Here is a 13,984-nt window from a genome sequence, read left to right on the forward strand (position 1 = left end):
GGGACAGCATCCCCGAGCGCCCAATTCCCCGTGAGAACTTTCTCTTTTTGGGATGCAGAGACCGGGAAAAAGCAGGCTGGGAGTTTCTATGCAAGGTACTGGCCAGACTCGAGGGGTGTCCTGCCGGCCCGGCTAACGCTGTGCGGTGTCTCCGAGCCCATCATCGCCGGCGCGGGGGAGGGACCGCAGCCCAGCCGCCTCCCCCCGACCCTCGGGGCGCTGCCAGCCGGGCTTCGCGGCAGCGCGGGGGATGCTCGGCCGTGCCGGCCCCTGCCCACGGAAGCCGCTCCCCGGCGACTCTTTCTCCCGCGCCACGTCTTTCTTTTGCCTTCCCCGAGCCCCTCGCCTTTGAACCCCCGCCAGTTCCTGGGGTGTTAAGTGCCTGTCAGCTCATTCCTTTTTCTCTCGAAGGTTTGCTCCCTTACGAGCTCCTACGAGGCGGTTTCCCGCTCGGCGCGGAGCGCCCTAGGGCTCCTCTCTGCCCCCCCCGAGCCGCCGGTTACCTAGAGACACTCGCTGCGCTTTTAACCACGCAGCACCCCTCCGGGCTGCCGCCGCCCGAGCCAGGAGCGCAGGGCCGTAAGGGCTGTAAATTAGGAGGAAATAACTACCCTTGTCAAAGCTCTTTTCTTCCTCCGTGCACTTTACATTCAGCCCCGAGTGACACCCCTCCCCACCCTGTAATACGAGGAGGAAACCGTGAAACACTCCATTGTGATTGTGACTTCTTCAGGCGAGTTTCGAAACCTTCATTTACCCGGGAGGGACTGCGGAGGGGGAAGCTCCATTCAATTAAAAAGTTTCGTGCTGGATTTCCACCGCCGGTTAGCTGGCGATTTTTTTTTGGGGGGGGGAGTGGGAGGGATCGCCCCGAGCCGCACGGTCACTCCAGCAAATATCCACGAGATCGCGTGAGATTCACCTCCGAAGAAACCGTCTGGTCTGGTTTAGTCCATTGTTTTTACCGGGGCTTGACTCCAGCATACAACGGTCTCCACGGAGGAGAGAAAAATAGGGCGAAGAATGTAATCGAGCGAAGCGGCTTGGATAAAAGTTAGCGATTCATTCCCAAACTTTTTTTCCTGGAGAAAAAAAAATCCTATCCCAACACACTAATCCCCCTACATAAAACAGTGTTTTACGCCCTTTCCCTGGGACATATCCTCTCACAGATCTCATCGTATCCAAAAATTGCAAGTTAAGTAACAGCGTTCTTAACTAGCAGCTCTAAGGTGAGCGGCATCTCCGCCCGGGACAGGCTATCGCGATAATGCTGTCCCGATAACTGTCCCTCTACATAATATCACAACCCAACGCCCGCGCTTTCTCGCCTCTTTCCAAGACAGAAACTTCTTTCGCAGCTATTAAGGCGAGAAGGCAAAGGCGAGAGGCGCCGCGGGGGCAGGGAGCGGGGCAGCGGCGGCGCAGCCCAGCCTCCCCGCACGGTACCGCCCGTGCCGGGGCACCGCGGCCCCTCGTTACCACTTCTGACCTCCGAAGGGAAAAGTGCACATTTCCGAGGAGCAGATGCCGGGCAGACGTGCCGTGCAAACATCCCGTCTCATTTCAATACAATATGTCACATTCCAGCAATTACCTCTTGGGCGAGCTCTTTGGGCTGCCGAGGGGGGCTGCTCTCTCCCAAAGTGAGATGAGCTCAACCTGCCTCGCCGTCCTTATTAGACAACTGAACTTGTGCAAACAGAACCACCTATTTCCCAAGCGCGGCTAAAGGAGGGAGACAAATTGCTGCCATTCATCACCGGCGCTGTAAACTCCCCGCCGCCGCCGGCAGCATCATTTCCATGACAACAACTAGCAGAAATACCTTAGTACCACCGGCTCCGGCTCCCTCTCCGCTCAACCACAGCCCTCCCGTTTGCGAGGAGCAGCAGTGCCCCGCGCACGGCAGGAGTTGCCGAGACGGGCAGGGACGCTCGGAAGACGAGCGGCAATTGAACATCCACGGGGACGATGGGGGAGGAGGGGGGGAAGGTGAGGGAAAAGTTTCAGCGAGAGCCCGGCACGGCAGCGCGTCGGCTGAGCCGCGTCGCTCGTAGCCGGCATCTCCCCAGCATCTCTACCCCGGCGGCGCAACTTTCACAGAGTGGGGACATGCCGCGCTGTCCCTTCCCTCAGCCGCTCCCGTTCACTCGCATACGTACTCGGTTGCTGTGGAGGTTCCGTCTTTACATCTAGTTTGTAGGTGCCCGCTTCCTTAAAGGCGTGTGTGGGCGCTGTCCAGCGGCAGGACCCGAGACACAAAATCCCTCAGACTCCGGGTAGCTGCAGGTCCAGAGGGTGCGTTATCCCGAGGCATGGAAAAGGATTGAAAAAGCCTGAGGAGCCAGGAGCCCGTCCCCGGGCGAAGGGAGGGAGTGAGCAGGCGGGCGGGCGAGGGATGCCGAACGGCGGCCGCCGCCGCGATGTGCCTTTGTGTGTGTGTGCGGCGGGAGCCGGGCCGGGACCTGTGCCCGCGTCCCGGTGCGAGTGCCCCGGGGTGCGCGTGTGCCTGCGCCGGAGAGAGGGGACGGAGGCGCCTCTCTGCGCTGCTCTCCCGCTCCCTCTCTCTGAACGTCATTTATGTGAGAGGAGCCCTAGCGGCCTCTCCATAGAGCGGCTGGAATGCGAAACGTCAATAGTGACGCCATGGGAGCCTGACGCTACTGACCCCCCCCCCCCCGCCCCAGTGTGTGCGCCGCGCTCCCGCCGCACCGCGCCGAGCTGTGCACAGCCGCGCACAGCAGCGAGGTGCGGAGCGCTGCGGAGCTCCGGCAGAGCCGTGCTGAGCCCTGAGCCGCCGGCAGCGGGACGGCACGGCCGGCCGGCCGCCTCGGGCCCGCCTGTCCGCCACAGCCTGGCGAGTCGCTCCCAAAGCCGATAATAATAATAATAATAGTAACAATATTATGAATAATAATAATTATTATTAAGATAGTGAAAATAACAAATTTATTATATCTTTACTGAAGTGGCTCAAATGAAAAGAGCTTTGCTTGGTTACTCAGTGGAACTTTTAGGATTAATTAATAAAGGTTTCTTTCACTTTTATTTTTAATTTTTTAAAACGTTTTTTCTTTTTGCATTTTAACTTTTTCCCGAATTATTTCCTCTTCTCCAACTTTTTCTTTTTTATTTTTTTCCTTTTTTTTCACTCTCTTTTTCTTTTCTTTCGAAACTTTCCAGTGCGCAGGAGCAAGAAGCAGGTTGCGGGAGGTGCCGCTCACAGAGCGGGCACAAATGCGAGCGGCCCTGAGAAGCGTCCGGGCTGCCGCCTGCTTGTGACTGTGTCCGTGAGTCTTTCGGTGTCCGTGTGTCTGCTGGGGCACGGGGCTGGCGGCGGACCACTCTCCCGCTGTCCCCGCTGGCAGCAGTCGCCCGCCGCCGTGCCCGGTGCCGTGTTTACATCCACCGCCGGCGGCCGGGATGTTCGCGACTGTCACTGCAGCCGTGACGGCCGGTGCTTCGCACAGAGGGGCTCCACCAAGCGAGTCCTCCCGAGGGACGGGAGCCGGAGCGGACGAGGCGCCTGCCGCCCCGAGGAGGAGGGACCGGCGGCAGCGGCGGCACTTTCGCTTTGCCTCTCGCTCCACCATCCCGCCGCCGGCACCGCCGCGGAGCGTGCTCCCTCCCGGGGAGGCAAAGTCGGGGCTGGCGCAAGGTTCGGCGGAAGCCGCGGACCGGCGGCGTGACGGCCACATCCGAGCTCGGGATCCCCTTCCCGAGGCGGTGCGCGCCTTTTTCCCCCGGGAGCCGGGGCGTCCCTCCCTCCCTCCCTCCGGGGCCGCGGCGCTGCCAGACCCCGCTCCCCCCGCGGGGGAACCCGCCGGGCTCCCCGCGCGGCCACGCTTCCCCTCCGGACGCCGCCGGCCCCCGGCGGGGGCCAGCCCGCGCCCCCACGTCACCGCCCTCGTGCCGCCGCCGCGGCCAATCCACGCACAGGACGCGGCGGGCCCCGTTCCGAGGGGCGGGGCGCGGCGGGGCTGACGCACGGCGGCCGCGTCATTGACGCAAGCGGCGTTGCTAAATTTAGCCCCGCCGGGCCCCGCGCGAGGCGCTCGGGATCGCGCGCGAGGGAGGGGGCGGGGCCGGAGCCCATTGAGCCGCGGCGGCGGCGGGCGGGAGCGCGGGGCTATTTTTGGGACACCCCCCTCCCGGCCCCCCCGGTTGTGATCCGGCCAAACCAAATATAGATGCGGGCGGGTATTTATAGTATCAGCAAGTCCCATTGTCGTGGGGCCACGCCCCCGCCCGGCTTCCTCTGCGCAGGGGGTGGAGTGCGGGGCAGCGCACGGGGACCCCGGCGCGCACACCCATCCTCCCGGTGGTCCCCACGGTGGGGGGGGGAGGGGGAAAGCCGCAGCCGCACGCTGGCGAGGGGTGCCAGACCCGGCTTCCTCCTAAAAGAAAAAGTCTCTTGGTGGCTGTGGCTGGAGTTCCCCTCCGCGTGGCCGGCTCGGTGCGATTCCCTCGGTGCGGCGCGCTGCCTTCCCTCCGTATCGCATCGCACGCCATCCCTGCACGGCCCCCCGGTGAACCACTGCTGACATTCCCGAGCCACGGCCGAGCGCCCCCTGCGCGGGGGGGGTGGTGGTGCGGAGGCGGGGGAGCGGATGGAGGCAGGATCACCTCCCCTGGCCCGCCGGCGAGGGACAGGCGTAGCGGCGCGGGTGTTTCCGCGGCGGGGATGCCCCGCTCGGTCCGCCGCGGCGGGGATACCCCCTGCCTGACGCAACGGAGCGGAGCAGGGGCGGCGGCGGGCACGGCGCATAGCGCCGCGGTGACCTCATGGCAGAAGCGGCTCTGGTTGGGAGTCCTCCCCCCCCCCCCTCCAAACCAGCCCTCCCTCCCCTCCCGCCTGTTGAGTAAGCGCCGGGAGAAACGAAAATGCCATGACGGGCCGGTGCGCTCATCCCCGGTGCTGACACGGCGCGACAAGGGAGATTCCCTTTGATGCCGCTGCCGGCGTGGGCGGCTGAGGGCAAGGGAGGAGAGACAGAGAGAGGGTGGCACTTTCCGCCCACCCCTCACCCCGGGCACTGGCCCCGATAAAAATACTCCGTTTTCCATGCTGTCATTTCTCCTTTGCATCTCGGCCTCTCTGCTGGGAAAGGGACTCCGCGGAGCGCCGCCGCCCTCCTCCGGGCCCCTTGCCCCGCTCCTGGCGGGCTACCCCCCAGAGGGGTATAAAGTTCCAGAGTCATCCCGAAACTCGCAGCTCCGCACTGAAAGTGTGTGCAAGAACAAAACGTCGGTGCCAGGTGGACTGTCCTAGAAACCGTATTGCCCCCCCCGCCTTTCCTCCCCCGGGTACTCCGTGCAACTTCGCAGCTTCCTCGAGCTGTTCCTGTCTCCCACGACGTGAAAATATCGTCATGCAAGAAAGCTAAAAAAAAAATCCAACCAACAAAACCCACTCCAAACCCAAAACCGGCGGCAAGAGTGTTTTGAAAGCCTTTAAAATAATCTTTGAGGTGCTATTTAAAGAACAGGAAATGGGATGTTTGGAGAAAATGATTAGAAAGTGGCATTGAGTGCGCTATGTACTTCGGGCAGATGCGGGTGTTGTGCAGGGAGCCGGGCACTTGCACACCGACCGACACAAAGCAGTGGTTCCCTCTAGGGCGAGCACGGTCTGCTGTCCTGCGTGAGAGGTCACTCACTATACTCTGTGTGCTTCCCATGAAGCGAGAAGGAAGTTCATCGTGCAAGGAGCTCCCAATCCATTAAGCACAAATACCGAGGCGGGGGTGGGGGGAGAGATAAGGGGACAGGAACAACAGTAGGCAAATTGTCTAACTGGTGTGTACGCAGCTTGATTTGCTGGAGGCGGCAGTGCTGGAGAGAGGGCCAGAAGGATGTCATTCCCAGGGCTTATTGGATAACTCGGAATAATAAAACCAGGCACTGCAACAACGGGAGGAAGCCTGCAGCAGTATGAAGGAGGCCTTGGGTGAAATAAAGTTCAAGGAAGTGGGGAAGGTTGTTGAGGGACGTTTGCTGGGTGTTGCAAGAACTGGGAAGACTGAAGGTTACACTAGGAGCAGACAGTGTGGAGAGGCTGAGGAGTTCACTTCCAGTACCCATGCATGTTTACATTTATGGCCAAAAAACTTGATGACAACTCGTTATCAGAATTTGTTCAGCTTCCCCAAGACCAGGGCCAGTCTTTAGGCTGCAGATTTCTGGGGCCAAGGAAATGAAATGACACTGTTTTTAGGGTTAGGATACCCAAGTCAGACTTCTGAAATCCTGACGGGCTGCCATCTATCCCGAGGCACCTAAATGGGACAGTGATAAGACAAGGGAGAAGGGCCTTAAGCTGAAGGAGTGTGGGTTTAGATTAGATATTATGAAGAAATTCTTTACTGCAAGGATGCTGAGGCACTGGAATAGGTTGCCCAGAGGTGTTATGAATTCCCCATCCCTGGAGGTGTTTAAGACTAGGCTGGATGGGGCTTTGAGCCAGGGGGGTTGGAACTAGATGATCTTTAGGATCCATTCCAACCCAAGGCATTCTATGATAGATTCGGTAATACCATAGAAATGGCATGTAGTCTAACCTCTTATGCAAAGAGTATCCCTGGCATTATTTTAAATAAAATTTCTTGTCTTCCTCTGGGATGTAGAAAACAACTGATCATCTACCTTAATGCCATTCTAGGGAAACCCCAAAGAGGAGCTGGCTGGTGCACCTAAATTACACAACAGCTCAGTAGTTCCAGCACTTGCACAGAAACAGGACATTCAGATTCACTGAGTTTGTCTGGGGCAGGGAGGCAAGGATGGGAACGGGGAAACTTAACCTACATTCCCCACCTCCCAGGAGATTGCTGTAATCTCTGTATCATTCTGGGTGGTATCTCAACCACTTGCTTGAAGTGGTGAAACCATTTTCACGTTTGTGTGCAAGCACTGTAGTCTAGTGCTTCAGGCTGTCTGCTAGGATGGAGGAGATCTGCCTAACCTATCCATTCCTGCTCCAAGAAGGGCTTGTGTTATTTTATGTTACACAACTATAGTATAAAAATACTGCCATGGCCTTAAGAGAACTTTCTTGCCTGACTGAGCATGATTTCTGTGTTAAAGTTCCTTTATCCCCTCCATACCTTCCTAGACAACCAATAACCTGGTGATGAGGCCATTCTTTCAGATACAGGTCAGTGTGGATTTGAGTCTTCTTAAGATAAGAAAGGAGCCGAATCACAGATGTTCTGTTTCTAGGGAGTGCTGTAATTGTCAGAGCTACAGAAAGTAGCATCTGTCTCCTTCCAGTTGTGTATTTGAAAAATCTCATAGGTGAGATAGGGTTCTAGTAGCCTAAGACTTCCTGCTGTCCTAAGCTACATCTCCTTGCTCCAGAGGGATGGGATCTGGGATACGGCCCTTATCATAGTGTTGAACTTGGTCTTGTTTTGTACCCTTTCCTTACCCTGCAATCATTTGAAGGGTTAAATGATTAATTTGGATTTCTGAATTTGTGGGCATGGGGCACTAGAAAAAACACTGCAGTTTTTAATCTCGTCATCTAAAACATTGTTAGATTTAGGTCTGAGTCAGAATCCTACCCTTCAGAGGTATTCTGTTGTTCAGAAAAGAAATATAACACCTTCTGGCACTGATCAAGGTGACTAAAGTCTTGAAAATATGGTGTTACCCTGGTCAAAGTGAAACTTAGCAGAGTTTGATAGCCTAGAACAGCAGTTCTGCCTCAGCTGCCTTATAACGTTAGTCCAGCATGTTTCTAGATGAGAGGTAGCATGCTACAAAAGGTTGTCAGTTTATCTATCACTGCTGGGTTTCCAAACTGAAAAAGGAACTTGTTCTGCCTCCTTTGCTTGAAAGGAGCCTTTGTCATAGAGAGGTCATGATGAGGAAGAGAGGAAGGCCTATCTTGGTCTTTGGTGGTGTATTTGGCAGGCCGTGCCCTGCTAAAACCGGGTCCTAGTCTTCAGTAAATGAAGTCCCAATATAATCCAGCCTACTGTCCTACTTTTACAGTCAAACATTTATCTTTTCTTTTTACAACTAGTTAAAGACATGGTTGCAAGGTTTATGCTCAGATTTTCCAAATGACTATAATTGGATTGCGGCCATGCATTGGAAATTTTTGCCCCAAAGGAAGAAATTTTGAGAAAGTTTCAAATGATTCAAACCCAGTCTTTTATGAATGTTAGAAATATGCACAGTATGCTTTGTTCACAATAGCTCTGTTTTCCCAGACAGAAGCTCCACCAACTGGTGGAATTGCCCTGGAATTCTGCAATACCACAGATGGGGAGGCTTGAATATTCCTGGACTGACTCAGCCTGTTCACTTTGCCTGACTTGCAAGACAATAGACGATTCTTCCTTGGTTGTGGAGATCCAAAATTAAAAGTAAAGGAGGTCACATATTAACAAATGGAACGACTGCCTTTTAGACAAGCCCACAGACTGAACTCTGATCATATTAAGCAGAGGGGCTGTTGACAGTATAATTCCTACTGCCAACATAAGAGCTGATTAGGAATAGGAGAAGCCAGGACCAGACAAGGTTCAGACATGCAAGCACAGCAGATTATTAAATAAGGAGATGAAGGAGCATTCAGAGGGATCTTAAATGAAGTACATTAATTATGTAATAATGAAGCAGCTTTAAACTGGACTTATAATGGATACAAAAGAACTACATTTTGCATTGGCCTTGATGCTTTCAAAAGGACAATCTGACTTGATTGTGCTCACTTGAAGAAAAAGGAGACAATGGGGAAGAAAAGAAAAAGGCTCAAGCTCATCTTATCCTAGGCAAAGATCTCACAGACTGTAATGTTTATTACAAAGAGATGGATTTTAATAAAAGATCAAGGCCATGGGACTGGTTACAACCCCCAAAATTTAATATTTTTTCCCTCAATCTCATAATTAATGAAATTATAGCAATTATTATTTTTTAACTTATTTTTCTGGCTTCCTTTTGGGCCCTTCATTTCTACATTTCATTCTTGACTGGATTGTCAATCTTTATTCCTAAGAAGAAGTCTATTAACTTAGAAATACACATGAAATACTAAACAAATGCAGCTCTATAGTTGTAAAAAAAAAATAGTTTATACCAGGTAATGATTCAGGCTTGTTTAGCGGGCATTGCCTTTTTGGCAGACTTTCTGTTTGTGTCGATAAATGATAGCTCCTCAAAAGCAACAACTTGTTACTTATTTACTTTTTCTAAGATCTTTTAAATTTCATCTGCTTTCTACTACACTGACTTTCTGGTTACTCTGTTTGTTTTGCTCCTAATGATTTCCAAACCTATGGCTCTTTCTATGTTATTCAGCGTTGCATTTCATTTACTCTCTTACCTCTTCTTAGACTGCATTTTCTCTGTTTCCTACTATTTCCCTGTCTGTTTCTTTGTCTTCTCACTACTGTGCTATCTGAATTGCCCATTCCCAAGACCCAAGGGGTAGCAGTTCTTCAGCTGTAGTAGGATGAGGGGTTTGAGGAGAGAAGTGAGAGATACCAGCTGCCAGGGCAACTGCCTGTCCAAGTTTGCTTTTTGCTTCATCTCTGTCCTGGCTTGTGCCTTTGCACAGTTTCATTTACCTTTACCTCCACCGTTTCCTTATCTGTAAAATTACAACAGAGTGTTTAAGAAATAAAGGCACAGAAATGAAAACTAATTACTATTATTGTTTATTTCTTACTAATGCACAAGGCCTTAAACTCCTCAATGGCAGTAATTCCCTTTCTTTCCTCTTATATAAAAAAATGAATCATTTACCTGAGAGGATCTGGACTATTTCTTTCAAGCTTATCATATCTTAAAGATCAGAAGTGGGCACTAGTATCACGTCACGGGTTAAGAGAGTTTAAGCATCAGCTTTCTTCAATCATGTCTAAACCTTCTGGCATCTCTGAATCAGCTGAAATACTCTGCTAGAATGAGCTGATGAAATCAGCTCCATTTCCACCCCCCTGCACTATATGTAGAGGTGTATGCACCTGAACTTACAGCCCCAACTCCCCAAGCAGGGTGATGAGCTCAGAGTCCAGTCCTTACGGTTGTGAAAATCATGAAATCCAAACTTGAATGAAACTGGCAAGTTGCGGCTGCTGCAGCCCAGGGTGGGCTGGGAATGCCATGCCTGGAGTTGTGTAACACGTGCTCCTCTGTGCAGCCCTCTGGAGATAGTGGGAATGAGGAGTGCCAAAACAAACTTAGGAACAAAAGGAGCAAAGTGCACTGAGTGCAGGTGTGCTGTTTAGATGTCGCGGTTTAACCCAGCGGGTAGCTAAGCGCCACACAGCAACTGGCTTACGTGCCCCATCCAGCAGGATAGAGGAGTGATATGGTATGGAATGTCCCTTGGGTCAGTTGGGATCAGCTGTCCTGGTTATGTCCCCTCACAACTTCTGCATGCCCAGTCCACTCACTGGCGGGTTGATGTGAGAAACTGAAAAGTCCTTAACTTAGTGTAAGCCCTGCTCAGCAACAAGCAAAACATCAGTGTGTGTTCCCAAAAAACTACACAAGAACTTACAGGTGGAGTGATGTATGAGATGATAGTGTGATTCAAATAGCAAAAAATTTGAAGTATCGTAACAAGAAGTGAAAGTCAAACACATCTAAATAGTTTTAGAGAACAATCATCACTGCTTCTGGGGCATGTAGAGCAGAGATCCAGTTACAGAAAGCCTATGTGTCTCAATGACAGAGATGAGGGGGAGAATGGCAGCAAAAAGATTCTATGCCCTGCCTTCTGCTTGCTTAAGAAATCCTCCTCTGAGTGTTTGAGCTTCATGAAGGCAGGCGGAAAGCACCAAGTGGAACTGAAAATCAGTGAAGGTGCGCACTGCTCCACAGATGAGCCATCCTGAGCATTGTTCAAAGCCAGGCTGGATGGGGCCCTGATCCACCCGATCTAGTGGAAGGTGTCCCTGATCATGGCAGGGGGGTTGAAGCTAGATGCCCTTTGGGGTCCCTTCCAACCCAAACCATTCTATGATTGTATGTGTTTCTCTGGTGAAAGGACCTTTGCATGCTCCAAAGGAAGAAGACCAGCAAATGTCTTTGCAAAAGACCTTGTCCTGCATAGTTTGGGCCAATTTCAATACTCTGACTTACTGGAAGAGAGCAGAATGTTGCACAGCAAGAGAATTAATGAAGAGAATTATTCTCCTATTTTGTACTAGGATATGTTTTGTATTTTATAAGAAATTCGTTGTGGATGATGAGGCAAAAGCTTTGTCATGTTGCAGTTAAAATTTGCAATAGAAACTAATTAGAAGTTCTGGGCAATTTAAAAAGCAAATTTCATTCCCTTTTTCTCTTCCCATTCACCAAAGCTTTCATGTGCTGAGTGCAAGAATAACTGTGGTGTTTTCACCCTACCAAAATTCCCCACTGATCATTCTGCGCAGTTGTGGTTCCGTGCAAGGGGGGAAAAAAGCTTCCTGCCATCTGTTCTAAATTAGATATCTTTTCCTATTATATTTCCCTGTTTTATTGTTTTTGTTGCTGATGAAGTAGTAAGTTAAATTTTCAGTACTTCTACCCTTCAGAGTTTAGGCAATTCCCTTTATTTTCCATGCTGCTGCTCTTATATTAAGCCATAATATCATGCTTTCAACAGAAAAGTAACATCACTAAGCTTTACAATTTTATCATTCATTATACCTGTTCCTAGCATGGTATTTAAAGAATGACAAGAACATGAAACCCCCAGTTGGATCCTTTCTAACACCGGAGGCCTTTGGATTTCCTGTTTTCCATCTCCTATAGCATCATCAACCTAGTAACCAGATTATCTCACCAACAGACTCCTTTACTATGTACTGCTTTTCCACCTAGGCATTAATGGATTTTATTCTGTCTATATGCACATATCTCTTGGGGCCTGGGAAAGTCCTTCTTGGTCAAAGGTTGGACTGGATGATCCCGGAGGTCGTTTCCAACCCTGATTACTCTGCGGTTCATAAATAGGCTTTTATTAAAAATTCTATCATTTCATGATTCCTTTCTTTCTAGCTGCCCAATTGGCTCTTTAATCGCTTTGTCTTATTACAAACACTTCTGTGGGGCCCCACGTTACCCGCAGGATTTGTGTCACACCAGCACACTCCACTTAACTCCCTTAATCTCTCATTTCTGCTCACGCGCTGCTTTCGGGTTTGTTTTGAAACCTTCACCGGCGGAGCCGCTGCCGCTTCCCCACCTCCCCGAAGAGTTTGCTCCCTTTTGCCATGCCGTGGGATGGAACCCAGCCAGGATTAAGTTAAGCGGTTGTTCCCAGGAAAAGCGGCCGCAGGAAGCCAGCTGGGACTATTTGCTTTAACCCCTTTCTCCCACCGTTTACCGGGAGGTTGGGGTGGAAGGGGGGAAACCTTCCATTTCCCCGTTTCCTCGGGGCTCTCCCTCCCGCCCGCCCTGTTCCCCGCGGGACGCGGGCAGGTGACAGCGGCGGCACGCGCGCCCGGTCCCGTGACGCGCGCGCCCGGCTGAGCGCCGCGTGACAGCGACGGCGGCGCCAGCAGGTGTCCCCGCGCCGCTTCCCGGGACACCCCCGGGCTGGAACGGACCGCTGGAGATCATCTAGTCGAAAGGCCCTGCCAAGGCAGGGTCACCTAGAGGAGGTTACACTGGAACGCGTCCTGGTGGGTTTGGAATGTCTCCAGAGAAGGAGACTCCACGATCTCCCCGGGCAGCCTGTTCCAGCGCTCTGCCACCCTCAGTGTCAAAAAGTTGTTCCTCACGTTGATGTGAAACTTCTTGTGATTTATTTTATGGCTACTGCTTCTTATCCTGCTGATGGGCACTGCTGAAAAGAGTCTGGCCCCACGCTCTCTTCACCCGCCCTGGAGACATTTACAGGCACTAATGAGAGCCCCTCTTCACTCTTCTCCAGAATAAACAGGTCCAGCTCCCGGAGGCTGTCTTCATAAGAGACACTTCAGATCCATTTCGGGTCTGTCCTTGGCGCGGGAAAAAACTCCGAAAAGCCTCTTTGCAACTTTCGGGAGCTGGGAAGGGAACCGGACTGTCACCGAGAACAACAACTCCGGCTCCGGGGAACGGCGCGTCCCCAGCACGGGATCTGCTCGGAGTCCCTTCCCACAGGGGACTCTCCGGCCCGGCGGGGGAGCCCCGCTCCCGCCACGCTGGGACGTGGCGGTGGCAGGAAGGCGTTCGGCAGCTGCCGGGGGGCTGCTCGTCCCACGCAGGCGGCGGGAGGAGCGGCGGCTCTGGAGCGGCACTGCCAGACCCGGGCGGGCGCAGCTCCGCTTCCCGGAAACCCGAGCACCGCCACTTTTACACTTTTTATTTTCCATTGGGGGGTTTCCCCGGGTTGGGGGGGGGGGGAACGACGAGGAGGGGGAATCCCCCCCGCGCGCCCCGCCAGCTCGCGCCTGCCGCCTCCCTGCCCCCGTCACGCGCGGTTCCCCTCGCTCCTGGCCCTGTCACCTGACGGCGCCCACGCCCTCCCCCCACCAGCGCTTGCGGACGGCGAACAAACGGCCCTTTCCTTTCCTTTCTTTCCTTTCTTTTTTTTTTTAATTTTTTTTCCCTTTCCCCTCTCCGCCTTCTCCCGGCTATAAATAGCTCCTGCGCGCCGTGCGTGTGTCACGTTCCCATTACGTGCGCCTTACGCTGACGCACGGGGGCGGTGCGCTCCGTGACGTCAGCGCGTATCCGGGCCAAGCTATAAATAATCTTCCGGCGGCCGGTGCCAGTGGCCGGCGCGCGCTGTCGCTTCTCCTACGGCTGCCCCTTCCCGCGGGAGCCGCCGGCCCCGGCGGCCCCGCTCCCTTGGGCGGCCCCGGGCTGCGTAGGGACAGGTCCAGCCAGGGCAGGCAGGGCAGGTCACTGCTCCTTGAGGGGCGTACTGTGCTCTGGCAGCAGGCGCTGCTGTCTCTGCCTCCGCCTTTCGCCCGGTGGCGTAAGGGGCCCTGAGCGGTGGCAGTTCGCAGCCTGTTCACAGTTCAACACCGTGAAATGTTAAAGG

The sequence above is a fragment of the Serinus canaria genome, chromosome 2 (assembly GCF_022539315.1).
Source record: "Serinus canaria isolate serCan28SL12 chromosome 2, serCan2020, whole genome shotgun sequence".
Taxonomy (NCBI): Eukaryota; Metazoa; Chordata; class Aves; order Passeriformes; family Fringillidae; genus Serinus; species Serinus canaria.